This window comes from Chelonoidis abingdonii, chromosome 3, assembly GCF_003597395.2.
Source record: "Chelonoidis abingdonii isolate Lonesome George chromosome 3, CheloAbing_2.0, whole genome shotgun sequence".
Lineage (NCBI taxonomy): Eukaryota > Metazoa > Chordata > Testudines > Testudinidae > Chelonoidis > Chelonoidis abingdonii.
The window spans coordinates 183,118,135-183,143,152 of record NC_133771.1 but is presented as its reverse complement, the minus strand read 5'-3'; the positions used below and the strand labels follow the sequence as shown (position 1 = coordinate 183,143,152).

The 25,018-nt window shown below is 47.6% G+C and overlaps 1 protein-coding gene across 1 annotated transcript in view; it reads left to right on the top strand.

Annotated features, from left to right (window-relative positions):
* The first annotated feature begins 24,003 nt into the window (after nt 1–24,003).
* Nucleotides 24,004–25,018, top strand: part of SRBD1 (S1 RNA binding domain 1) — a 281,147-nt gene continuing 280,132 nt past the window's right edge. The window contains exon 1 of the mRNA XM_075064368.1: nt 24,004–24,085. The gene's annotated coding sequence lies outside the window, so the exon portion shown is untranslated. The remainder of the gene's footprint in view (nt 24,086–25,018) is intronic.

Here is a 25,018-nt window from a genome sequence, read left to right as displayed (position 1 = left end):
TCACAGTTTGCATTAGGGGCCATTATAAACAGTCTATTTTCCTTTCACTGTGAAGCACTTAGTGCTGTAGTATGAAGCTGGAGATATAAGTCCATAGAGTGTATTAGAAAGAATATAAATAGCAAAGTGAAGAATAAACCCAAAGTTAAATTCAGCTCTGATGTAACTCCATTTTACAAGAGGGCTGGATTTGGCTGAATTGACTAAGTCAATGGGAGCAGAAGCAGGTTTAAAGAAACTAGAACAGTTTAGAAAACGACACCTTTTTACAGTGTTATAACTTAGTGGGGAGGCTATACAGTATGCATGATGCTTAGGCTAGTAAAATATTTCCTGGAAATACAGATTCTAATCCCAGCAGGTCTGATCAACTGCGTAGCCTTCTCCAACAGTTGAAATGAGTTTTATACTGATTACTAATTAAGACCCAGTCCTATAACAGCTTATGCGTGTACTACTTAGTTTTACAGCTGTGAATAGTCCATCTGATTTCAATGGAAATATACACACATGTAATATTGAGCAGGTGCATTGAGAACTGGGGCTCAATATTTTTTATATTAATGTATTTTGTTTGTATGGTACACCCTGGAGACAGCAGCTCTGGAAATGGACCCATTAATTAGACAGTCAGGAAACAGATTTTAAAAGACTCTAAAAAGAACTGTAGCACAACACAGAACAATTCAAACTGCCCGTAGTTCTGGTAAAAGATCTTTGTAAGGATACCTGGTGAGTCTGAGTTAATTTCTCATTTTGTGATAAAACATTAATCTGAGCTTCTAGCTGCTCTGTCTTGAGACTAAAGAACCTATGGCACTTTTTGTAAAAGCAGGAGTTACCTTCATGTTCTTGGTAACCCCTCTCCCCTTTAAAACAGGATCCCAGTGTGCTGTGTGCTTAGGGTCTCTCTTCTACCCTCAGAGGTAGCGTTTCTGGATGCTGTATATTTTTCAGTTTGTGAAGCTGTCATAAACAGATGGTTAAGGATTAATGTCTCTTTTAAGAAGCTCAGTAAACCTGGCTGACACCTGACCAGAGGACCAATAGGAGGACAAGATACCTTCAAATCTTGGTGGAGAGAAGTCTTTGTTTTGCTTTGTTTTGTTCGTTGTTCGCGTCTCGGGACTGAAGGGACGGACATGATTCCAGGCTTTCCCAATCTTTCTGATCAGTCTTTCATGTTCAAAATTGTAAGTAAAGCCAGGCAAGGCAGATTAGTCTTATTGTTTGTTTTTTCAAACTTTGTAAGGTTTCTCTTGCTGGAAGGGTTCTTTAACCTCTGTTGCTGTTAACTTGAATCTCAGGCTGGGTCGGGTGGTCCTTAGTCTAGAATCTGAGTACCTGTAAATCATTTTCCATCCTGATTTACAGAGATAATTTTTACCTTTTCTTTTCTTAATTAAAAGCTTCTTTTTAAGAACCTGATTGATTTTGTTTGTTTTAAGATCCAAGGAATTGGGTCTGAAAACTCATCAGGGATTGGTGGGGGGGAAGGGGATGGTTAATTCCTCTTTGTTTTAAGATCCAAGGAGTTTGGCTCTGTGTGAAGCCTCTCCAAGGCAACCCAGGGAGGGGGAAAGTCTAGGGGGGGAAAGGAGGGGGATGGTTATTGTCTCCTTGTTTTAAGACCCAAGGGTTTTGGGTCTGGGTTCCCCAGGGAAGGATTTGGGGAACAAGAAAGTGTGCCAGACACTAAATTCTGGCTGGTGGCAGCGTACCCAAATTTAAGCTAGTGTAATAAGTCTTAGAAGTGATCATGCAGGTCCCCACTTCTTGTACTCTAAAGGTTCAAAGTGGAAAAAACCTTGACATGGTGGCAGTGGTGGGATTTTTAGGAACCCAAGGAAAGCCATGTGGGATTTTTAGGAACCAAAAGCCAGTAGGATTTTTTTTCTCTCCTTTCTAGCTGCTTGGAAAGCAGCCCTGAGGGCAGAGGTGTTAAGTTTGTTTTAACAAAGGGTCTTTGTTAAGAGAGGCTTTAAGCTGTGAAGCCAGCAGACAGCCAGCAAAAGGCATTACAAGTTGAATTGTTTTCTTTCTTTTTTCTTCTACCTCTCGGGTATATAGCTAGTTAGAAAATCTCTGTTAACCAAGCAGCCCTGAGCTGAAAGCATCCCAGTCAGTAAGCTGCAGGAGGGTGTGGCCAGCACAAGAAAGCAAAAATGAGTACCAAGGAAGCAACTAAACAGAGTCTGGCTAGGCTGGATGCAAAAGAGAAAGCCAGAGAGGCTGACCACAGGAAGAAGGACTAATTAATGCAAGAAATAGCCAGAGGTAAGAGCAAAGAGATGGAGGGAGATGAAGAGCAAAGAAGAAAAAGCCAAAGAGCACTGACCACCGGAGGGCTTTGGGGAGCTCCAAGAGGGAGGCCTACAGGAGGCCCTGGAAATTAGAAAGGCTAAGCAGGATGAAACAGCCAGCCTAACACCCTTTCTCCAGGTACTGTTCCCCATCCCAGAAATTCCCCACCTAACAAGGCAGGATGAACTGAGGCCTTCTTAGAAAATTTTGAAAGGACCTGCCATGGGTACAACATCTCTACAGACCAGTACATGTAGAGCTGAGGCCACAGCTCAGTGGACCCTTAGCAGAGGCGGCTGAAATGCCTAAGGAGCACATGAACGAATTAAACTTTTTTAAACCAAGGCCAGAATCAGAATGGGGCTAATACCTGAGCATGCTTGTCGGCGCTTCAGAGCCTAAGGTGAAACCAGAATGTTCATTTACCCCGACACACCTACCACATTGGAAAGAATTGGAATGCCTGGATAATCAGGAGCAAACGTTTAACTCTCTGAGAAGAGCCTGTCCTTCCTAATGCAAATGGAGCAGTTCTTAAGAGGGTGTTCCTGAGGAAATAGAAAGGTACATCCTAGATGGAAGCCCAAAACTGTAACCGAGGTGGGGGAGATTGGAGCCAAATGGGTGGAAGTGGCAGAAAAGAAAAAAACTACTAGCAAGAGGAGCGGATATCACAGGGGGCAAACAAAAATAAACCTTATCACGAGGACAACCCAAGACCTCACCTACAACCCAAGAAAAGCCCCAGACACACCTATTGTCCCACCTCAACCCAGTCTCCCAGCAACCCACCTCGGCCCAGTGACCAGTCAGCTGGCGCAATGTTTTAAATGTATGAACTGGGACATATCAAAAGGCCAACTGCCCCAAGAACCCCAACTGAGTGCAGTTCATTACACCACCATCTCACCAAAGATCCCCAGGCCCAGATGCCTCTCAAAATACCCTTGGAGTGAAGGAAACCTGAGAGCGGGCGGAAAGAAGGTTATCGCGTGGAGAGACGCGGGGCAAAGTGTCAGCTATCCATCCAATCCTTAGTGAACCCCAAATTCATCAACCCAGAGGCCCCAAGTGACAATTACCCATTCATGGCAACAAAGCTGTAAACTTGCCTACAGCTAGACTGCCTGTCCAGTACAAATGCTGGTCAGGAAAATGTGGAACTTTTGCAGTCTATGACAATTTATTACATCCCCATGCTACTGGGGAGAGACTTGGCCAACCAGGTAAAGTGGGCCAAAAAGGATGGGAATAGTTATACGCAGCCAAGCCAGGCAAGCTTCCAGATCCATCCTGTTCCTGAGTACCGTCCACAGGGGCCCGTCTGTGGAAAGCAGAGACCCAGACAGAGGTAGTGGACCGGATTCCCTGCCAAAGACTGCAACGCCACAGTACTTCCAATCCCAGAACCAAGAACTTGGAAACGCACACCAGCACGCAGAACCATTGCCAGCACTGACGCCAGCGCATGCAAACGATCTTCAACCTCAACGACAGAGGGCACCAGCAAGCCTAAACTGGCAGAAGCAGCAGACAACCATACCCAAGAGGCTCAGCCAAGAGCCTGAATACCACCTGGTGCACCAGCGGGGAAGCGGTTCACCAGCCACAAAAACAACCCCATCACCTACATCGCTTCCCGAAGGACCAAAGCCCAAGTCCACAGTCTAAGGAGGAACTGATGTCTCCAGCCTCAAGGGAAACAGTTCCAGACTGAGCAGGAAGCAGATGACAGCCTTCAGAAAGCTTGATCGGCAGTGGCACGGGACACCCCCACCGCCTCTCAGCTCTTCTAACCAAAAGTAGAACAAGGACTTTTATATAAGGAGAACTCTTTCTGGTGGACACCGGGAAGACTGGGCATCCACCACAAAAACAGTTGGTGGTTCCAACTAAGTACCGGGGAAAGCCTTAAGCTTAGCCCATGATCATCCCAGTGGCCATTCTGGGGTGAACAGAACCAAAGACAGGTTGTGGAAGTCCTTCCACTGGGAGGCGATGGGCAAGGACGTTGCTAAATTATGTCCAGTCTTGTGAGGTGTGCCAAAGAGTGGGAAAGCCCCAAGACCAGGTCAAAGCCCTCTTCAACCACTCCTCATAATTGAGGTCCCCTTTCAGCGAGTAGCTGTGGATATTCTGGGTCCTTTTCAAAAAAATACCCCAGAGGAAAGCACTACGTACTGACTTTCGTGGACTTTGCTACCCTGATGGCCGGAAGCAGTAGCTCTAAGCAACATAGACCAGGGCTAAGACTGTGTGTCAGGCCTTAAGCAGAACATTTTGCCAGGGTAGGTTGGCCCTTCCGACATCCTTACGGATTCCAGGAACTAATTTCCTGGCAGAGACCATGAAAAATCTGTGGGAAGCTCATGTGGGGAATCACTTGGGGTTGCCACCCCTTACCACCATCAAACCAATGGCCTGGTGGAGAAGGTTTAATGGGGGAACACTCCAATTCGTGAATGATTGGGACCTAGTGTTGCAGCAGTTGCTTTTTGCCTACAGGCTGTCAACCACAATCCCAGTTTAGGAGGGTTTTCACCATTTGAACTGTGTATGGCCACAAGGTTAAGGGCCCTTTTCCAGTTGGTGAAGCAGCAATGGGAGGGGTTTACGCCCAAGAGAGAGAAATTTACCTCTCCAGACATTGACTAGACTTTGAGAAAGCACCCTAACACAGAGCACCACCTCCGACACTCTTGCCCTGCTAACGAAAACCTAAAGGATGCCTCAGGAAGAGCAAAAGGCGCTGGTATGATAAACATACCAGAGAGCGTTCCTTCAAGATAGGAACCAGCGTTGGCTTGAAGGGCGCAACACGGCCCAAAGATCCCGGAAGCGTCACGGCAAGAGGACCACTGCTCACTACCGGTCCAAAAGAGTGACTGGAGCGTTGACTATCTCCATAAGCTCACTCCCACCCTGCCCTCCCACCTAACAGACCTACAATGTCCCATGATTATCATCTCTCCAACCGCCACTATATTCATCTCCGCACGACCTCAAAGAGTATTGTCCAAGTCTATACAACGAACCCAGATGGAGAGAGATGACAGCATTGAGTGGACTGAAAGTAAGGTGTCTACTATGACGGAAAAAGTTGACAGTGGCGTGCGAAGCAGAGTGAACCTGCTCCACAACCTGAGGAAACGTAACGCAGCGGCAACACGACTCTCAAAGCAGATGCATACCAAAGTCAGACGCAACTAGCTTCGCCCCATTGTTCTCAGCCAACCCCAGAACAGACTGAGAACGGGCAATATCACTCCATTGACCACAGTCAATCCACACAATTAGAACACCACACACTATCGGATGTCTCTCATGCCCAAGCTGCCTAATTAGAACAGAGATCCAAAACATCCGCTACAGATGGGTATAATCGCCCTCTACCAGTGCATGGCATCTCGCAGTGGTTCTAGTCCCAAACCAGATAGGAAATACGCTTTTGCGCTGGATTTACCATAAGCTAATGTCTGTAACTCATCCTGACAACTATCAATGCCATCACCGGATGAACTGAATTGAGAAAATTGGGAATGTGCACCAGTTCATCTCTACAATAGACTTAACAAGGGGTACTGCAAGTACCGCTAGATGAACCGCCAAAGAAAGGTCAGCCTTCATCACCCATGCAGGTGTATGAATTTAATGTGCTTCCTTTCGCTGCAAAATGCACCCACCACCTTCCAAAGACTTGTAAATAGGCTCCTAGCAGGATTGGGAGAATAATGCAGTTGCCTACTCAAATGATGTGGCCATTTTTTCTGATTCATGGGCAGACACCTAAAACACTCTGGAAAAAGTCTTTGAGCGTATCAGGCAGCAGGACTAACTGTTAAGGCCAAAAAGTGTCATATAGGCCCAAAACAGAGTGACTTACCTTGGACACCAGGTGGGTCAAGGAACAATAAACCCCCTACAGGCAAGGTGGATGCTATCCAAAAGTGTGGTCTGTCCCAAAGTCCAAAAACAGGTCCAATCCTTCTTAGGCTTGGCCAGGTATTCACAGGCGATAATCTGTACCACACTACAGCCAAATCGCTGCCCCACTAACAGACCTGACCAAAAAGACCCAGCCAAATGCAGTTAAGCGGACTAATGAGTGTCAGAAGACCTTTACCCAGCTTAAGGCGACACTCATGTCTGACCCTGTGCTAAGGGCCCAGACTTTGACAAATCATTCCTAGTAACCACCGATGCATCTTTAATATGTTCACTTATTATTAGCGGATAAATTCTAACTCTACAAGTAACCTTGTGTGTGATGTGGCTATCAAAATATTTTGGTCAAAGACAAAAACAAAAAGTGGCTCTTCTTCTTTGAAAGGTTGCCAGTCTCTGGGTTAAACGGTTAACCATTAAGGATTTCTGCTGGCCCCATGCCTGGGACTTCACTGCTGGCCTGGGATCTTGGATGCCAGCTCCGCACCCGGGGTCCCAGCTGACAACGCCATGCCTGGGGTCTCGGTTGCTGGCCCCACAACCAGAACTCTGCTACCAGCCTGGGATCCTGGCTACTAGCGTCACGCACAGGGTCCCAGCTGCTGTCCCTCCGCCAGGGATCCTGGCTGTTGGCCCTGTTCCTGGGACCCCGGTGCCCATCCAGGGATCCTGGCTGCAGGCTCGCACCCGGGGTCTCAGCTGCCATCCCCACTCCCGGGACTCTGCTGCTGGCCCAGGATCCTGGCTGCTGCCTCACACCCGGGGTCCCGGCTGAATCCTGGGTACGGGGTGGCAGCAGAGTTTAATTATTAACTGAAACCGATAAGACTGATGCTTATCGCTTAACCAGTTAAACTTTTACATCCCTAGGTGCCCAGGGTGTTGCTTTGGGGTGCAGAGTATCACGGTGTATAAATAACCATTGTGTTGAGGAGTAAAAAGCAAACGGCAAGCACACAAGTGCAGTCAGTACTTAGGTATTGACTGAAGTTGGTTGACAGTTTTCCAACACAACAGTTGTGTGTTGGAAAATGCTGATTCTACAAAACTGTAACATTTTACAGTAACTTACTGATTTAATCAGAATTTGACATGGAGTTATCAAAATACTTCATTCTGATTAAATGAAAATGTTTAGATAAAGTAGGAATGTTTAATTTTGACCATGATTTTAAGTTTTGTTATAATTTAATACGTCTAAATGAAATGTTCCAACCTTATCTAAACAAAATCATCTGAACTTATCAAAATATAAAGTTTCAACATACCGCAGAACTTTTTTTCACAGTAAATATCAATATTTTGACTTTTTGTTCCAATTTGAAATGAAAACAAGTTTTGAAATGGTGTAATTTCTCATTATATTAAAATTACATTTTAAAACCAGTTCTGGTTCTGACAGTGAAAAAGCTTTCCAGCTTAAAGGTTGGCACTTACAGATATTAAGGTACTTAAGAATGACCATACTGGGTCAGACCAATGGTCCATCGAGCCCAGTATCTTGTCTTCTGACAGTGGCCAATGCTGGATGCTTCACATGGAATGAACAGAATAGGGCAATCATCAAGTGATCCACCTCCTGTCATCCATTCCCAGCTTCTGGCAATCAGAGGCTAGGGACACCCAGAGCCTGGGGTTGCATCCCTGACCATGTTGGCTAATAGCCATTGATAGACCTATCCTCCATGAACTTATCTAATTCTTTTTTGAACACAGCTCTAGTTCTGGTCTTTACAAGATCCCCAGGCAATGAGTTCCACAGGTTGACTACGTGTTGTTTTAAGAAATACTTCCTTTTGTTTGTTTTAAACATTCTGCCTTTTCATTTCATTGGGTGACCCCTGGTTCTTGAGTAATGTGAAGGAGTAAATAACCTTCCATATTCACTTTATTCACACTATTCGTGATTTTGTAGACCTCTGTCATATTTTCCTTTAAGTCATCTCTTTTCCAAGTTGAAAAGTCCTAGTCTTTTAAATTTCTCCTCATATAGAAGCTGTTCCATACCCTTGTTCACTTTTTTGTCCTTCTCTGTACCTTTTCCAATTCTAATATATCTTTTCTGAGATGGAGTGACCAGAACTTCACACAGTATTCAAGGTGTGGAGGTACCATGGATTTATATAGTGGTATTGTAATATTATCTATCCTTTTTTAATAGTTCCTAACATTCTGTTAGATTTTTGACTACCATTGCATAGTGAGAGATGTTGTCAGAGAACTATCCATAATGACTCCATGATCTCTTTCTTGTATTGTAACAGCTCATGTAGACCCTATCATTTTGTATGTGATAGTTGGAATTATGTTTTCCCATGTGTATGGCTTTGCATTTACCAACATTGAATTTCATTTGCCATTTTGTTGCCCAGTCACCCCATTTTGTGAGATCTCCTTGTAATTCTTTGCAGTCAGCTTTGGACTTAACTATCTTGAGTAATTTTGTATTATCTGCAAATTTTGTCACTATTTACCCCTTTTTCCAGATCATTTATGAATATATTAAACGGCACTGGTCCAGAACAGATTCCTGTTTACCTCTCTTCATTCTGAAAATGGACTATTTATTTCTACCCTTGTTTCCTGTCTTTTTACCAGTTACTGATCCATGAGAGGACTTTCCCTCTTATCCCATGACTGCTTAGTTTACTTAAGGGCCTTTGGTGAGGGACCTTGTCAAATGCTTTCTGAAAGTCCAAGTACACTATATCCACTGGATCACCCTTGTCCACATGTTTGTTGACCCTTCAAAGAATTCTAATAGATTAGTGAGGCTTGATTTCCCTTTACAAAAGCCATGTTGACTCTTCCCCAACAAATCATATTCACCTATGTGTTCTCTATTATAGTTTAAACCAATTTGCTTGGTACTGAAGATAGGCTTACCAGCCTGTAATTGCCAGGATTGCCTATGGAACCTTTTTTTTTGTTTTAAAAAATGTCACATTAGCTATCCTCCAGTCATCTGGTACAGAAGTTGATTTAACAGAGTAGAACACAAAGGTTTCTACTGAGAGTTATGATCTGAACGCCTTCTTCCACAGTCCTCAAATGCTGAAACAAAAGATAAATTAAGAGACAAAGACAAAGGTATATTATTTCTTTCATCTGAACAACAGCCCTTCTTGTAGGAGCTCTGATTTATCTGTGACTTCCTCCATCTCCTATCCAGAGAGTAGAGAGGTACCTCTCTTTGGGAAAATGTATAGGGTAACAAGGCCTTTGTTAAGCAAATACAGTATCATATAACTATGCTTGTTTGCATACATCCCTGCTGTAGGTAAAGGAGCAAAGCCTTTTATTGTTTCCCCCCTGCTAGCTTTGGGTGGGGTGCTTGGGTTCCAGTTGGGTTTTCCTCAAAGAACTGGTACAGTCCATTAAACATAGTTTAAAAAAGCATACAGTCAAAAAGTTGTCAGAAGGGTGCTTATTTTAGAAATATCTTAACAGCTGTTTATTCGGACTATACTTTGTGAATGGTCCGAGTCTGTCCCTATCCCATTTGAACAGAACACACAAAATCTGAGCAAGTATCCAAACTCACAGCTCTTTCTTTTGGTTAGGCTCTATTGGTAACCCAGAAACAAAAACACAGCATAAACCTCAGCCTAAGTTGGTTTCCCTCCAGAACTTGCCCAACATCTCTTTCTCCACCTGTATAACTAGAATGGAGTTACAGAGCTACAGCTGCTACGAGGAACTAGCAGAACTTCAACAGCAATTTTGCAGGATTTTAAATGCCTGCTAACAGGGTGAGTCAACAGAGGAGCTTTGCTACCCTAATGGATGCAGCTGAACAATTAAGGGGATATGCCATCACTCAGTCAACTCCAGTGGTTAGGGTGCTATCCTTGGACTTGGAAGATGCAGGATCAATTTCCTGCTCTATTATAGGCTTCCTGTGTGACCTTGGGCAAGTCACTTAGCCTCTCTGTGTCTGGGTTCCTCATTTGTAAAATGGGGATAACACTTTCCTACCTCACATGGGTTTTGAGGATGAATAATTGTGGGGCACTCAGATACGACAGTGACCCGGGCAAGATTAACCCTTTAGACAGGGTGTGGAAATGTGTAGAGATTTAACGCTGCTGTCTGACTAGAGCTATGAACTCACATTTGGGGTGTAATTAACACTGTACTGGATCAATTAATTAAAAAAAACCCAGTGCAATGTTAGGATGGTTGAAAAATGGCCAGTAAGAATCTTCATTGTACATAGAATTATCTCCCCAAAAGTCTCCATTCATGGTTGTTAACTTTCTCCCCTTCTGCATCACCCAGTTATTATTTGTATTACTGTAACATGTAGGATCCCTAGTCATGAACCAGGACCTCAGTGTGCTTGGTGCTGTACAAACAAACACAAAACAAAAAGAAGGCCCCTGCCAAAAAGAGCAGGGATACTAATAATCTAAGAATAAGATGAGAGACAACAGATGGATACAGACAGACCAATGGGAGAGTACAAGAGAACAATGAGACAATATTGGTCAGCACTATAGGTCAGTCTCAGCACTCAGGCTGCCTAACCGTTCTCCTTTTTTGTGTGTGGGCATCACAGACAAAGAGAGCTTTAAAGGAGAGTTTTGAAGGAGGAGAAGGTAGATTTGTAGATGTTTACAAGGAGCTCATCCCAAGCATGACGGGGGCATGACAGAAAGCACAAAGGTGCTTGTTTGAAAGGTTAACAAATGGGGAATGGAGGCTTGTGTTGACATCTAAATAGTGAATGAGAGATGATAGGTAGGGTGGGAATAGGCCATCAAGGGCCTTGAAAGTGAAGACATGTGGCTTGTGTTTGATGCAATAGACCAGCAGGAGCTCGTGGAACAATGTTTGTTTTTTAAGGATGGGAGACACTGAAGCATGCTTGTATTGTGAGGGAAAAGAGTGAGGGGTTAAGGAGAAGAGTAAGGGAGATGAGAGTAGGTGTGAGGGTGATCAGGAGTTAGGATGGGGTCACTGGCACAGGTGGAGAGGTTAGAGGAGAAGAGCAGATGAGAAATACGTGCATCTGTTGCAGGGCAGAAGGAGGAGAGACTTGTAGGTGAAGAAGGGAAAGCATGAGAAAGGTCACATCATACTTTCAGCTGTCTTTGGAAGACAATTGGTGAGATCCTGTGCCGAGAGAGAAGTGGATGGAAGAGATAGGGAGGATTTGTGGAGTGAATCAGAAGTGACAAAAAGATGGTTGGGATTGAGAATATGGGATTCTATTAAATTGGAAAAGTAGAGCTGTTTAGCTAGAAAGATGGCAGAATTGAAGGAGAGAACAAGTCTGTAGTGGAGGAATTCAGCCTGATCATAGAAAGCTGGTGTTGGAAGTGAACCAGGGCTGGGAGTTGGCAGTGCAGAACTTTTCATGGAGGAACATGAAAGAAAGGACTGGAGAACACTTGTGTATCCTATCTTTAGACAATTCTTTTCAGTTTAGCTAACTTCTGGGTTTATCTGGTATATGATACTGCTTCATCAGGGTCTTCTCTCTATATCTATTGATAATTTGCTTATATTAATGGGATTACAAATTTTTAAATGACTTTGGAAAATATTATTTTATAATTTAGTCTCTGACAATGTCTCCTGTGGGTACCATATGGGGCAGAAGCTCTTCTACTTCCCGGAGGTGAAGAGAGAAAGGGGACCAGCCTGAGCTCCTCCCTACTGATCACCTCCAGGACCCAGCAGTCCATACCCCCTCAGATTCACACCCTTCTCCCACAATGATGTAGCTCAGGTGGCAGTGATCTGTGCTAGAGTTCTGCAGATTCAGGTTTCAAACACCACTGCTGAGAAAGATAGGTGATTGTTAATGTTGCACTTAATTAATTTTTATTTTTAACTAGGAAATTGCATACAAAAAACTAAGTTAAAAGAATGTTATTTAGGTTGCAAAGTCGAGAACTGGAAAGTTAGGAAATGCCAGAATTTAGGTTGCCCATGAAACCTATGCATCGTGATAGTCTTAAATAATTATATAATCATATACTATTTTTTCAACAGGATGCCTGTGTTACTTAGTATTTTGGATGGATGCATAACAGGGCAAAATTAAGGTTGTGTGGGCAGCTGTAAAGCTGACTTTTCTTAACTTCTGAATACTTGACATTGTAAATAACATTCTTTTAATGCATGTGTAAGCAGAGTCTGTATGAGCTCTCCCCTGACATCTAGTGGTGCGCTGGGGAAAAAGACTTCAGAAGCTGATCTCGTTTGCATGGACACACCCACCCTGCTTAAGTGCTCAGCATGACAGGAATGCTTGTCCAAAATGATCACTTGTGGCTGGTGTTGGATCCCCAGTCTCGTTGTTATTGGGGCAGGAGTAATAAAGTGTTGTTATCCTTGTTGTGTGAACTAATGACAGCAGAACTGTACCTGGCATACCCTGATGGAGGGACTCACCCACAAGTGAATAGCACTCGGTAGGCAGGGGACATGGGTTCCAAAACTTACTGAGTTGAGGAAGGATGGGTGGATGTTTTGTTTAAGGATTTCAGATAGCGTTTGAGGTTTTTGTTTCTTCATGGTATAATAAAAGGGCTAATTTAGATTCAATTGAGAGTCTTATTACATACTGTGGAGTTGAAATCACTAATATCTAGGTTGAAGTATTAGATCTACTTTGAGATAGTGTCTTTATTGCAAAAGACTGCTCAGTATGCACTATTAGTGAGGCTCCCCCACTAACACCTGAAATCACTGAGAACTGTGTTAAGTGAGGGGCCCAGAAGACATCTTGGTGAGTGGTCAACTGGTGGAAAGATGCAGCAAGTGGCCAGCAGGGTGGCTGGTGGAGAAGGCCAGAGAAGAACAGATCAGAGAGGCATGGCAATTGGCTGTTGGGGTGATGAGTGAGTGCCTGAGCAGTGGAGCATGTAAGATGCCTTCTTATCTCTCCGCTCCACACAGGGTGGGAGGTGAACTCTATGGATGAACCTCTGAATTCTGGGGCTGCACTGGCCAAGGACAGCAACTGTGAGTGGGGTACAGAGAAGGGATGGGCACATTAAAGGGACTTTTGGGCTGCTGGACTTAAGAAACTGAGAGGAAAAGGGCACTGCCCAACTTACTTGAGGATGGGTCTTTTGCTCATGGTTTATGTTTATGAACCCTATTTGTGGTGTTTTCCCAAATTAACGCTGAGTTACTTCCCTCCTTTTATTAAAAGCGTTGCTACACTCAGACTATGTGCTTGCGAGAGGTGAATTATTGCCTCTTAGAGGTGCCCAGGGGTTGGTATATAAATGTCCTAAGTCACGGGGTGGGGGCTTGAGCCAGTTTTGTGTTGCATTGTTGAAAAGGAATCCCTAGATACTGAACCTACCCCTTGTGGCTGCTGGCTCCACCTGGCAGGTTTACACATGCAGTAGCCATGTTGGTCTCAGGATATCAGCGAGACGAGGTGTGTGAAGTATTATCTTTTAACATAGCTTTTAAAAATCTGATGTGCATATAAATTTGAAGAAAAACATATACATAGATTATATCTAGCAGGTGGACAATAGTTTTACTCTGCTGAGCATATTTAAACCCATACACTTGAAAGCATCTCTGTTCAGGACAGCATTTAAGCATGTGCTTAACTTTAATTTTATTCTGTAGAACTGATAAATGAAATTGTTTTTAATTGTTCACTTTATTAACGTAACTTCTGTTCACCATTCACGACACTTGCCTACATTGTAACTTCTGTTCACTGTTTGCCATATTGTAATTCAAACCCCATTTTAAAACACTCACTCCACTTTGTAAAAGCTTCCTCCAGCCTTCATTTTTGCAAACCCTGCTGTAATCTTATTAGTTAGTTTAGATGTGTGAATGAGGCATGTATGGATGATAAAAATCCACCTCCGCCCGCCTGTCCTGATGAGATTAAAGTTCAGACTACCAAGGACTGAAGACCTAGACAACAGTCCCCTAAACAAAGTAAAAGCCATTCCACCCAAAAGAAAAGGACAAAAGACAACAGAAGGACTAAAGCCTGTAAAAACAGAAGGGTGAGATGAGAGACTTTGGGTAACATTCTGCTGCCAACATGGAGCCAGCCACCTGCTGATTAATTTAACAACAGCAGAATGAAGCAACTCCCATGAACTAACATAGGGAAAAATCCCTATAAAGCTGAACTCTAAAGACTGAGGACTTTGAGTCTATGGTTCTGCTGCCAGCCTCCAGGAGCATCAGGTGCACCTGACCCGGACTCGGCTCCACTCTTGTGTACAGGGTACCTGGCCAGTATTCTGTCACAAGCAACTTTAGGCTGGTAACTATAATATCCATACAGAACTTGTATGAATGATTGTGTGAATGAATGAATATATACATAAAAGTAATCATAGGAATAAGTAGCCAAACAACGTTGTTTGCTGTTATGTTTTATTTTGGTATTTACAATAAATGTGACAAATGTCTTGTCCCCTTTAATAAGATCCTGCTAGTTTTTATTGGTATAACAATTCTTCTGTCCCAATGAAGTCAATGGGACCACTCGTGTTTTAAGTTAGGCATGTGCTCAAGTACCTTGCTTAATCTGGGTCTGAATGCTGTCCTGAACAGAGATGAATTTAAGTACCGACTTAAGTACTTTCCTCAATTGAGGCACTAATACTTTATTAAGTTTATGGCTTGAAATCAATGGTAATTTTGCCAATGATTTCAGTGCTGTCAAGCCTAACCCTTGAAAGAAGAAAGTTAGCAATAACACAGAACAAACATTCTACAAAAAAACTAATTTAGTTTGTGCTTATGCTGCCTTGCACTAGAAAGGAAATTCTACATATTTATGAGAATAAACAACAACATGAGTAGATTAGTTTTAATTCAAACTGTTCTGAGGACTTCCAGATTTTAGACTCTACCTCATCTTACTACTGGAGGGTACTTTCAATTGAATATCAGAATAATTGTTATACATTTTAAAGGCTTAAAGTGATGTCTGTCTTAATCTCTTGCAGCAGGGGTCACTGTAAACAAATATAAGAGAACCTGCCAGGATGGAGTACATTTGCTAGAGCAGATATTACTGACTAAAGATAAGCTGCAGTGCCAAACAGTGTTAGTGTGGAAAAAAGCCCCAGCATTTTTATAAAGATAACGTTCCTAAAATCAGTGGTATAGACTTAGCTCATTCTTACAAGAATGGTGACCTAATTTCAAACTATTAATAGAAGTGAAGGAAGCTGGCTCTGTGATATGTACTCAGACACAGGAATTCTAATGCAGTGCACCAAAGGAACTGGATGACACATATATTATTTATGTCTCATCCAAAACTTTCACTGCAAATATTTAAAAAAATTAAGCAGATCAAATGTTTACATATATTTCAAGTTAATTGAACTCACATAACCTCTGAACATACTTATGTAGTGTGTTGAGGCATAAAGGATGGTTTCAATGGAGCTGCACTGATATAATTGAGAGGCCAAATAAAGGAATGGAAGGGCCAAATAAAGGGATCAGAGTCTCAACTAGTGTAAATTAGCATATTAAATTGTTTTACACTAGCTGAGGTTCAGTCCCAGAATTCCTAACATGAATTGTTGCAAATTACATTAATCAGTTAAACTACAATAGGCTTGTCTTTGTCAGCAGGTATTTCCCTAACATTGAGTTCTTACACAGTTTCTACTCAAGTCTTTATGTAGACAAAACTCTCATTGAAGTGAGGCCCTGATCTTGCAAACACTTACCCACTTGATTCTCTCTAAACATCTGAGTAGTCCTATTGAGTTCTATGGATCAGATCCTCAACTTGTGTAAAGCTGTCGCTCTCTTGAAGTGAATTTACACCAGCTCAGGATCTGGCTATGGAAATATTGACATGCATAAAGTTAAGTGTGTACATAAGTGTCTGCAGCTTTGGAGTCCAAAACTAAACTATAAAGGTCAGGTGAGCTTTATGGAAAGAGAGTGCTGGTGTTGAGTACTCAGTTTAAATTAATTTCAGATGGTTAAACTCATATTTATTAATAATACTTAAACTTGAATTATTCATATTTTTTAATATTATTACACCTCAGTTATATTTAAGAAGTTACCATTCCTGGATTTGGCTGGCTGAGTAGTTATGACCACAAGCTACAAATATTTATGGTCCAAAACAGAAGCCCTTTTACAGTAGTGGGAACTTGCAAGGAGGTTTCAATGTAATATCCTTTTTGCCACATTGTTGCTACGCCTATTACAAACCAGCACCCATTAAATTTTCCACATGTGGTGGATTCTATCACATTTTGATCAAATGTTAATCAATAGACATAAACGAGAAAGGGACTGAAATATAGCAGAGATCACAGCGAAATATATATCATAATACTTTTAAGATAGGTCACTGTCAGGTTGACAGTATTTCCAGTGTTAAAATGAAAATATTTATTGTCATAGGGAAGAATAATATGAGTCCTGGTCTGCATGCTGTGGAGCAACATAAACTTGCTTGAAGACTTTACAGCTAAATACTCTTCTCTACTTCTACAAAGAGAAAGGAGGGATATGTATTTATTTATATGGTTTTCTATGCCCCCCACAATGGTATCTAACCATCTCACAAATATTAATTTATCCTGACAGCACTTTAGTGAGGTAAGTATGATTATCCCCATTTTACTGAGTGGGAAGTGAGGCACAGAATGAATAAGGGCCTAAACCAAATTCCCCTGAAGTCAATTGAAAGGATATCAGTGACTTTCAAGGTGAGATAGGCCAGGAACTGAACCCCCCAGCTTCCTGCAACTCCACCCTTTGACAGTGCCTTAATCCTAGGCCATTGTTCCTTTCATAAAGCAGTGGATCTTGTTGGTTGTGGATGGTGGAGGAGGAGTGCTGGCTCTGCAGTGTATTGGACCCTGGTCTTCAGCCCACACAAGGCCCTCTGTGCATGCTGCTCCTCTTCTGGAAGTGGGATGTGGTGGTAGCAGGGCAGAGACATACTCCATGAAGTGTCCTCATTTTAGGATTAGAGTTTGAGCTCTACAACGTAGCTAGAAGATGGAGTTCTGCTAGTTTCTGGATGGCCTAAGATCTACAGAGAAATCCTGCACAGGCCATGGCATTTGCAGAGGACTTGAGTGAGAGGAAGAGGATTGGGTAAAGAAGAATAGCCCAGTGATTCGGGTGCTAGCTGAAGAGTTGGGTTCAATTCCCTACTCTCCCACAGGCTTCCTGTGTCACCTTGGACAAATCAGTTAGGCCTAGATTCACAAAAGTATTCAGGCTCTAACCTCCATTTAAATTAATGAACTTCCATCCTCTATGCATGGGATGGGGGTAATAGATTTTCCTACTTCACAGAGCAACAAAGAGTCCTATGGCACCTTATGGACTAACAGACGTATTGGAGCATGAGCTTTCGTGGGTGAATACCCACTTTGTCGGATGCATGTCGTGCATCCGATGAAGTGGGTATTCATCCAGGAAAGCTCATGCTCCAATACGTCTGTTAGTCTACAAGGTGCCACAGTACTCTTAGTCTGGATCTGTAAAAAGCAGCAAACATGGCTACCCCTCCGATACCTACCTCACAGAGGTGCTGTGAAGATAAACACATTAAAGCTTGCGAAGTACTCAGACATTAAGTTATTGGGAGCCTGAGTGCCTCACCATAGTTCGGGGGCCTGGGGGACATTCCAGTTAGAGTAGAAATTTTCTTTGGTGGAAGCTTATTTATTTACAAGGTATGTACAAAGTTCTGCTTCTCCAAATGTAGGAGGAACCAAGAACAAAAGGAGCAGTTCTTAGCTTGCAGATCTAATCCTTTTTTAGATAACACTCAGGACCGGCGCTAGGGTTTCTGGAGCCCTAGGCGCCGGGACATTTCGCCGCCCTGCGCGCGGGTCTCGCGGCTCCCTGACCCCGGGGGCGGGGGGCGCCCTGGGCTGCCGGGTCGCGGCGGCGGCCCCTGACCCGGGGCAGGGGTGCCCTGGGCTGCCGGTCACGGCGGCGCTCCCTGACCCCGGGGGCGGGGCCCCTGGGCTGCCGGTCGCTGTGGCGCTCCCTGACCCTGGGGGGGGCGCCGGGCTGCGGCTCCTTACCCGGGGGGGCGTCCCATGGCTGCGGCGGCGGCTCCCTGACCCCGGGGGCACCCTGGCGGCCGCGATGGCGCGGTGGCTTCCCTGACCTCGGGGGGGGGCGCCTGGGCTGCGGCGCAGCTCACTGACCCCCAGGCGGGGGCACCCTGGGTGCGGCGGGGCTCACGCCGGGGGCTGGTTGGGCTGCGGCGGCGGCTCCCGACCCCGGGGCGTGGGGCGCCGGCTGCCGGAGTCGCGCGGGCTAGGCCCTAACCCTGGCGGAGGCCCTGGGCTGGCCGAGGTCGCCGCCGGCGGCTCCCTGCACCGGGCTGGGGGGCGTCCTGCTGCCGGGATGCGCAGGGCCCCTGACCCGGGGGGGCGGGCCCCGTGCTGCTGATGCGGGCTCCTGCTCCGGGCGGGGCCGTCACTGGCTGTCCGCCCGGAGTGGGTGCGCGCCCTGGCTGCCGGGCTCACGGCGGCTCCTGACCCGGGGGGGGGTACGACGCCCTGGCGGCCCGATGCGGCGCGGCTCCCGACCTCGGGGGGGAGGGGCCCCGGGCTGCGGCAGGCCGGCTCCCGACGGCGGGCGGCGCCTCTGGCGCGTGGGCTGCGGCGGCGCGCACGGACTCCGCGGACACCTTGGGCAGCTGGCTGCAGGCAGCTGCTGCCGCTGGCAGCTCAGCCCCTCCACCAGCAGCGGCTGCAACCATTTAAAAATTTTTTTGGGGGCACCACTTTTTGGCGCCCCCAAATCTTGGCGCCCTAGGCAACCGCCTAGTTGGCGTAAATGGTTGCACCGGCCCTGATAACACTATATCCAAAAGCTCTCTCTGTAGCTATTACCCAGAGTCATACACTCCACTCACAGGCTAATGCTTGGCTTTCTTGCTTTTTGCCACTGCCTCTCTCTTTGTTCTGTGTGTTCTCAGTTTCCTTCACACCAGAGGTGAAAGTAAGCCGGAATGCCCCGGTACGGCATACCAGCAAGAGCCGGTGCACTATACCGGGGTGGAGAGGCTTTCCCTGGTGGCGATTTAAAGGGCCTGGGAAAGAGGCAGCGGGGCTGAAGCAGCAGTGGGGCTTGGACGGCATTTTAAAGGACCCAGGACTCCTGCTGCAGCTACCACGCCGAGCCCTTTAAATTGTCCCCAGAGCCCTGGGGTAGCAGCAACAGGGCTCCAATGGCTATTTAAAGGGTCTGGGGCTGCGGCAGCCGCTACCACCCCAACCCTTAAAATAGACGCTGGAGCCCCACCTCTGCCTCCCCAGGGCTCCGGGGATGATTTAAAGGGTCCATGGCTCCAATAGCCGCTACTGCCCCGGGCCCTTTAAATTGTCCCCAGAGCCTGCCGGAGCCCTGGGGAGGCGGTGGCGGGGCTCCGGCAGCAATTTAAAGTGCCAGGGGCTCGGCCGCCGCTACCGCCCTAGGCCCTTTAACTCGCTGCCGGAGCCTTACCACCTCTACCCCAGGGCTCCAGCAGCAGGGCTCCAGGGACGATTTAAAGGGCCCAGGGTGATAGTGGCAGCCGGAGCCCCAGGCTCTTTAAATCACTGCCCGAGCCCCCAGCTGCTGCTGCTATCCTGGGGCCCTTTAAATCGCCACCCGAACCCCGCTGCCAGATCCCTGGGGTAGCGGCGGCGGGGCTCTGGTGGTGATTTAAAGGGTCAGGGGCTCCTGGCTGCCGCTACTGCAGTGGAGCCCTGGGCCCTTTAAAGCTCTGCCAGAGGCTGGGGCCCTGGCGGCAGTTGGGCGCCCCTTCCGATGGTGATTTAAAATGCCTGGGGATTTTAAGGCCCTGCCTCTTCCAGTAGAGGCCACGCTCCCTCTGAAGGACTCTGAAATACCGGTAAGTCCTTTAAGTTACTTTCACCCCTGCTTCACACACACCTGACCACAATACCCCATGGAATCTTCTGCGGATTAGGGCCATGGTGCTAGTTTCTGGAAACCCCCTTCCCATGGGGATCTGGGTCATTGTGCTAGTTTCTGGAAAGATTCTATATTTTATGCCAGTTTTTAGATCTGGTCCCTTAAATGTTTCTTACAACTATCTTAAGTGAAGGGTGAGCACACACTCAATCTCAAAGATGTTTGTGGTCCAAGCAGTGACCAGTATCTCTGAGCATAATAGTGCTTTAGACAGATGTTCGTATTTGTACAGAAGCCTACCAATTCTGCACTATTCCCTCTCCTTAACAACGACTCAAGAGTTGTGTTCACAATGATTCCCAACTCATGCCTTGGCAAAGAAACTTCTTCTGGGGTGGGGAGCTGATATAATGGAGAGGTATTCATGTACGTTAATGCATTTTTAATACATTTCTTAAAGTACTTAGTACTCTCTTTGCATGGAATCACATTACTTATTAAAAGAAACAGTTACTAAACAACTACCGATAAACAGCTTCTACTCTTGGGGGAATTCTGTGCCACTGTGAGTGTGCATAATTCATGTCCCCTGCAGATTTCTTTGCTTCCCTGCAGAAAAATGACTTTCTGACATGGAAACAAAGAGAAGCTGCAAAACCAGTCCCACACCGCTCTCTAGCTGCACAGGTACATTATTTCAGGCACCCAGAGCTGCTGGTGGAGAGGTAAATCACTACACGTCTGGGGACACCTTAGCCAGTGGCTCCTACCCTGAGCCAGGATTAGCTGCTAGTCCCAGCTGGGCTGGAGGCAGGAGGGGATGGGACTTCCTCTTCCCTTGTAAGGAGTGGCTGGGGCTGTATCAGACCACCCCTAGAAATCTCCCCCAGCTTCAGAAAGCTCAGCATCCTCTACTGCTTCCTGGCCCCATTGCTCCTCATCTGTGAGAGGAGGGGTCATTGTATGGGGAGCTGCTCCCCCATCCATCCAACCCCCGTGCATCCAGAATTCCCATACCCAGAAACTCCCGCCAAGCCTCACCCTGTACACCTAGAACCCCACTAGCCCTTCATACCTGAACCTCACACCCTTGAACCTCAACTCCTGCACCCCTGCCTCCAGACCCCTATGCCTGCACCCAGATCACCCCCAACTGAACTCCCAGCACTCAAACCCCCACCCCGATGAGCCCCACCTCCCTGAACCCCCACATCCAGACCCCCACACCACTGACCCCCAATTAGCTGCACCCAGAGACCGGCACCCCACCAGTCCCACCTCGCTGCTGAGGCTCCCACACCCAGACCTCTCTGCTGAGCCCCAACATCTTTCACCTGGAAGCCCCTGTACCCAGAACCGCCCCCCCGAGTCTCTGTGCATAGAGATTCCCCCAAACCTAGCCCCCCGCCCACTGAGCTGCTTGCACCCAGATTGTCCCACACAGAATCCTCTCACCCCACACCTGGATCCCCCCCCACACTGAGCCCCTCCACACTTGGATCCTGCCTGGTTGAGCCTGCCTGTCCCACACCTGGTGCCCCTGGCGCAGAGGGTGAGGGCCCCAAGGTGTTTGTGGGCAGGCTCAGGCCTTGTGCTGTGTCAGGGTCAGGTGCAGCCTCATCAATGAGTCCATGTCCCCAGGGTGGGAGGCTGCAGGGTGATCCCAGTGGCCTGTGCTCCCCACTGCCATGCTGGAGCTTCTGCATCTATATATTGACAAATAAAACTTGCAGATTTTTAAAATACTGTGCCCCGAATTTTAAATTTTTTGGTGCAGAATGCCCTCAGGAATAAGCTTCCTCATAGCTTGAGTTCCAGCTTTGTCTGTGTTGCTTAGGGTGGAACTACAGCTGTACAGTACACAGACACATCTAGTGGCTGAATGGAAAACTGAATCTTTTAGACATTGATTAGGCTAAGGCAGGGGTGGGCAATAATTTTCACAGGGGGGCCACGCCATGAATTTTGGTAATGTGAAAGTAGAATGAATTATATTGTAAGAATAGAAAGAATTAAAGAAATGTTGTCTGCACCTTTAAGCAAAATTGTTGGAATGTTGCAATCCAGGTGTCAGGAACACAGACATTAGCATAGAACAATTGCACCGTTTAAGGGCAATTGGAAAAGTATTAGCCTTAGATTGATACCAATCAGTAAGGAAGTGGGATATGCATGCTGTGTCACAGGTGGTTTTTCCTGTCTTTTGCTTTCTTTGTTCTTTTGTCTAACTCCTGCTCTTTTATCTGTATAAATAAGACTGTTTAGGCCTTGCACGGTCACTCACATATTCTGAATATTATTGGCGAAGCGCTGTGCTAATAAACAGAGTGGTCTGACAAATTGTGAGTCCTGATTCTAACTTTGACAGTAAGTTATCACAGGCTGTACGTTTCTACCATATTAATGGAGAGGGTGCAGGCTCTGGGAGGGAGCTCTGGGCTGGTGCAGAGTGTTGGGGTGCAGGAGAGGGTGAAGGCTGTGGACTCTGGGAGGGTGTTTGGTGAAGGAGTGGGCTTCAGCCTGGGACAAGGGGTTGGGGTGCAGAAGGGGGTGCAGGGTCTGGGAGGGAATTTGGGTGCAGGAAGGGGTTCTAACCTGGGGCAGGGGGCTGGGATGCGGGAGGGGATGTGAGGTGCAGGCTCTGGCCAGGAGGCGCTTACTACAGGCGGCTCCAGCCCAGCATAGCAGCAGGGCTCAGGCAGGCTGCCTGCTTCCTGGGGCCCCATGCGGCTCAGGCCAGCTGCTGCTTGCTTGTCTCTGTGCTTCCCTTGGGAGGAGAGGAGGTAGCAGGTCTCTATGTGCTGCCTGCATCCGCAAGCACAGCCCCTGCAGCACCTATCAGCTGGTTTCCACCCTGCTGCTCCTGGGACTTCTAATGGCCTGGAGATCATGAGGGGGCAGCCAGAAAGCCTGGTGGGACAGACATAAATGTTAGATGAGCTGGATCCAGCACTTGAGATGCATTTTGCCCACCCCTGGGCAGGGCTGCCCAGAGGATTCAGGGGGCCTGGGGCAAAGCAATTTTGGGGGCCTCTTCCATAAAAAAAAGTTGCAATACTATAGAATACTATAGACTTGTGAGGGCCCCTGTGGGGACCAGGGCCTGGGGCAAACTGCCCCACCTTCCCCGAGCAGCCCCGCCCCTGGGCTAAAGTATGAATAAGGCTTTACCAGCCCTGCCTGAGCCACACTTTGCATAAACCATATAACTGCAAATAAACTCTTTCCACTCTTGAAGTCAGTAACAATAGTGAGGTTAACAGGGGCTGGCAAAGGAGGGTGCCAGCTGGAATCTGCTTGCTGGGGACTGGGATTGCACTCCATACATACAGACAAGGAAGGATAGACTGGACCACGGACAGGGGATAGACTGGACCACAGTGAAAGCGCTCAACAGGGCGCGCTGGCCGCACTGGTGAAGCAGGTATCCAGGCTGGCTCTGGAGAGCGGTGAGTTCTCCTGGAACTCACTCCCCCAGCCTTGCCCGGCACAGCAGGGCTCCCATCGCAGTTCCAGGGCGTTCGCTTTCAGAGGGGAACGTTTGTTTTACGGAGGGTGTCCGGGGCGCGACACCTCTCGTGACGGCTCCTTGCAGCGCGGTCCCGGCGAGCTGCTCCCGCGGTCAGTGGGGGTGGGGGCACAGCACAACAGCCTCCCCCAGGCCGGAACTGCCGGCGGCGCCGCTAAGAACTCAGCCCTCAGCCCGGGCCGCCGGCCACGGGGCTCCTGGGAACCAAAGCCGGGGCGGCGCCGGTCGGGCCACGCTCGCCCCAGCTGCAGCTCACGCAGTCCCGGCCGCGGATTGGCGCCGGGCTTGTTCCTTCCGGGGCCGCCCGGCCGCCGCTTCCTGATTCTCCCCTTGCGCAGCGGGACTAGGCCCGGCAGCCGCGGCCTGGGTGGCGGCCCTTTCAAACCCAGCCCTGGCTCCAGCCGCCGCCAGCAGCAAGCGGGAGCGGTGCGTGAGCTCCCGGGCCGGGAGAGGGCGGCGAGGCGTGCGCGGGGTGGAGGGGAGCGGGCTGGCGGTGCCGCCTGGCGGCGGGGAAGGGGGGTTGGTTGCAGGGGGCTTCTGGCCTCTTACCCTTGTGCCTGTAGAGGGGAAGAAAGTCTCCGGTGGAACCAGCCCTTCCCCTTAGTGGGGGCTCCGCGCTGCCGGGACCCTGCCACCGCGCCCGCAGCCGGCGGGGCCAGGGGAGCCCAGGCTGCGCTGACTCCGGGTTCCGGGGCGCAGAGCACTGGCGGCTCGCAGGAGAGCCCCCTCTGTGACAGTGCAGGAGGGAAGGGGATGCCCCGGAGTGCGGGGTGGTCACAGGACCGGCACCAGGGTTTCTGGCGCCGTAGACGCTGGGCCATTTTGCCGCCCGGCGCGTGGGTCTCGCGGCTCTGGTGGAGCTGCTGCAGGCATGCCTGCGGCAGGTCCACCAGAGCCACGGGACCAGCGGACCGTCCGCAGAAATGCCTGCGGCAGGTCCACCGGAGCCGCGGGACCAGTAGACCCTCCACAGGTACGACTGCGGCAGCTCCCCCGGAGCCGCCTGCCGCCGCCGCCCCCCCCATACTGCCTAAGTCGCCTAAATGAAAGCGCCGGCCCTGGGTGGTTAACGGGAGTGTTGATTGAAACGGCCTGCCCCTCAGCGAAAAATCTGTTCTCGCCCCTGGGCCAGCCGGAAAAGCTTTCTGATGATGGGGCAACGGTTGCTGTTTACCCGCAATCACACACTTAACAGTAATGAAAAATGAATTTTGTTATTGGCATGACAAGATGTGCAGTGGTTACCAGCGTGCAAAAAGACATATCACCCATTTATCGCTGAATGAAATGAAAGCCACTAAATTAAACTAATTAAACTCTAGTGCATAGACCTAGGATCTATACCTGACTCAGCTTCTT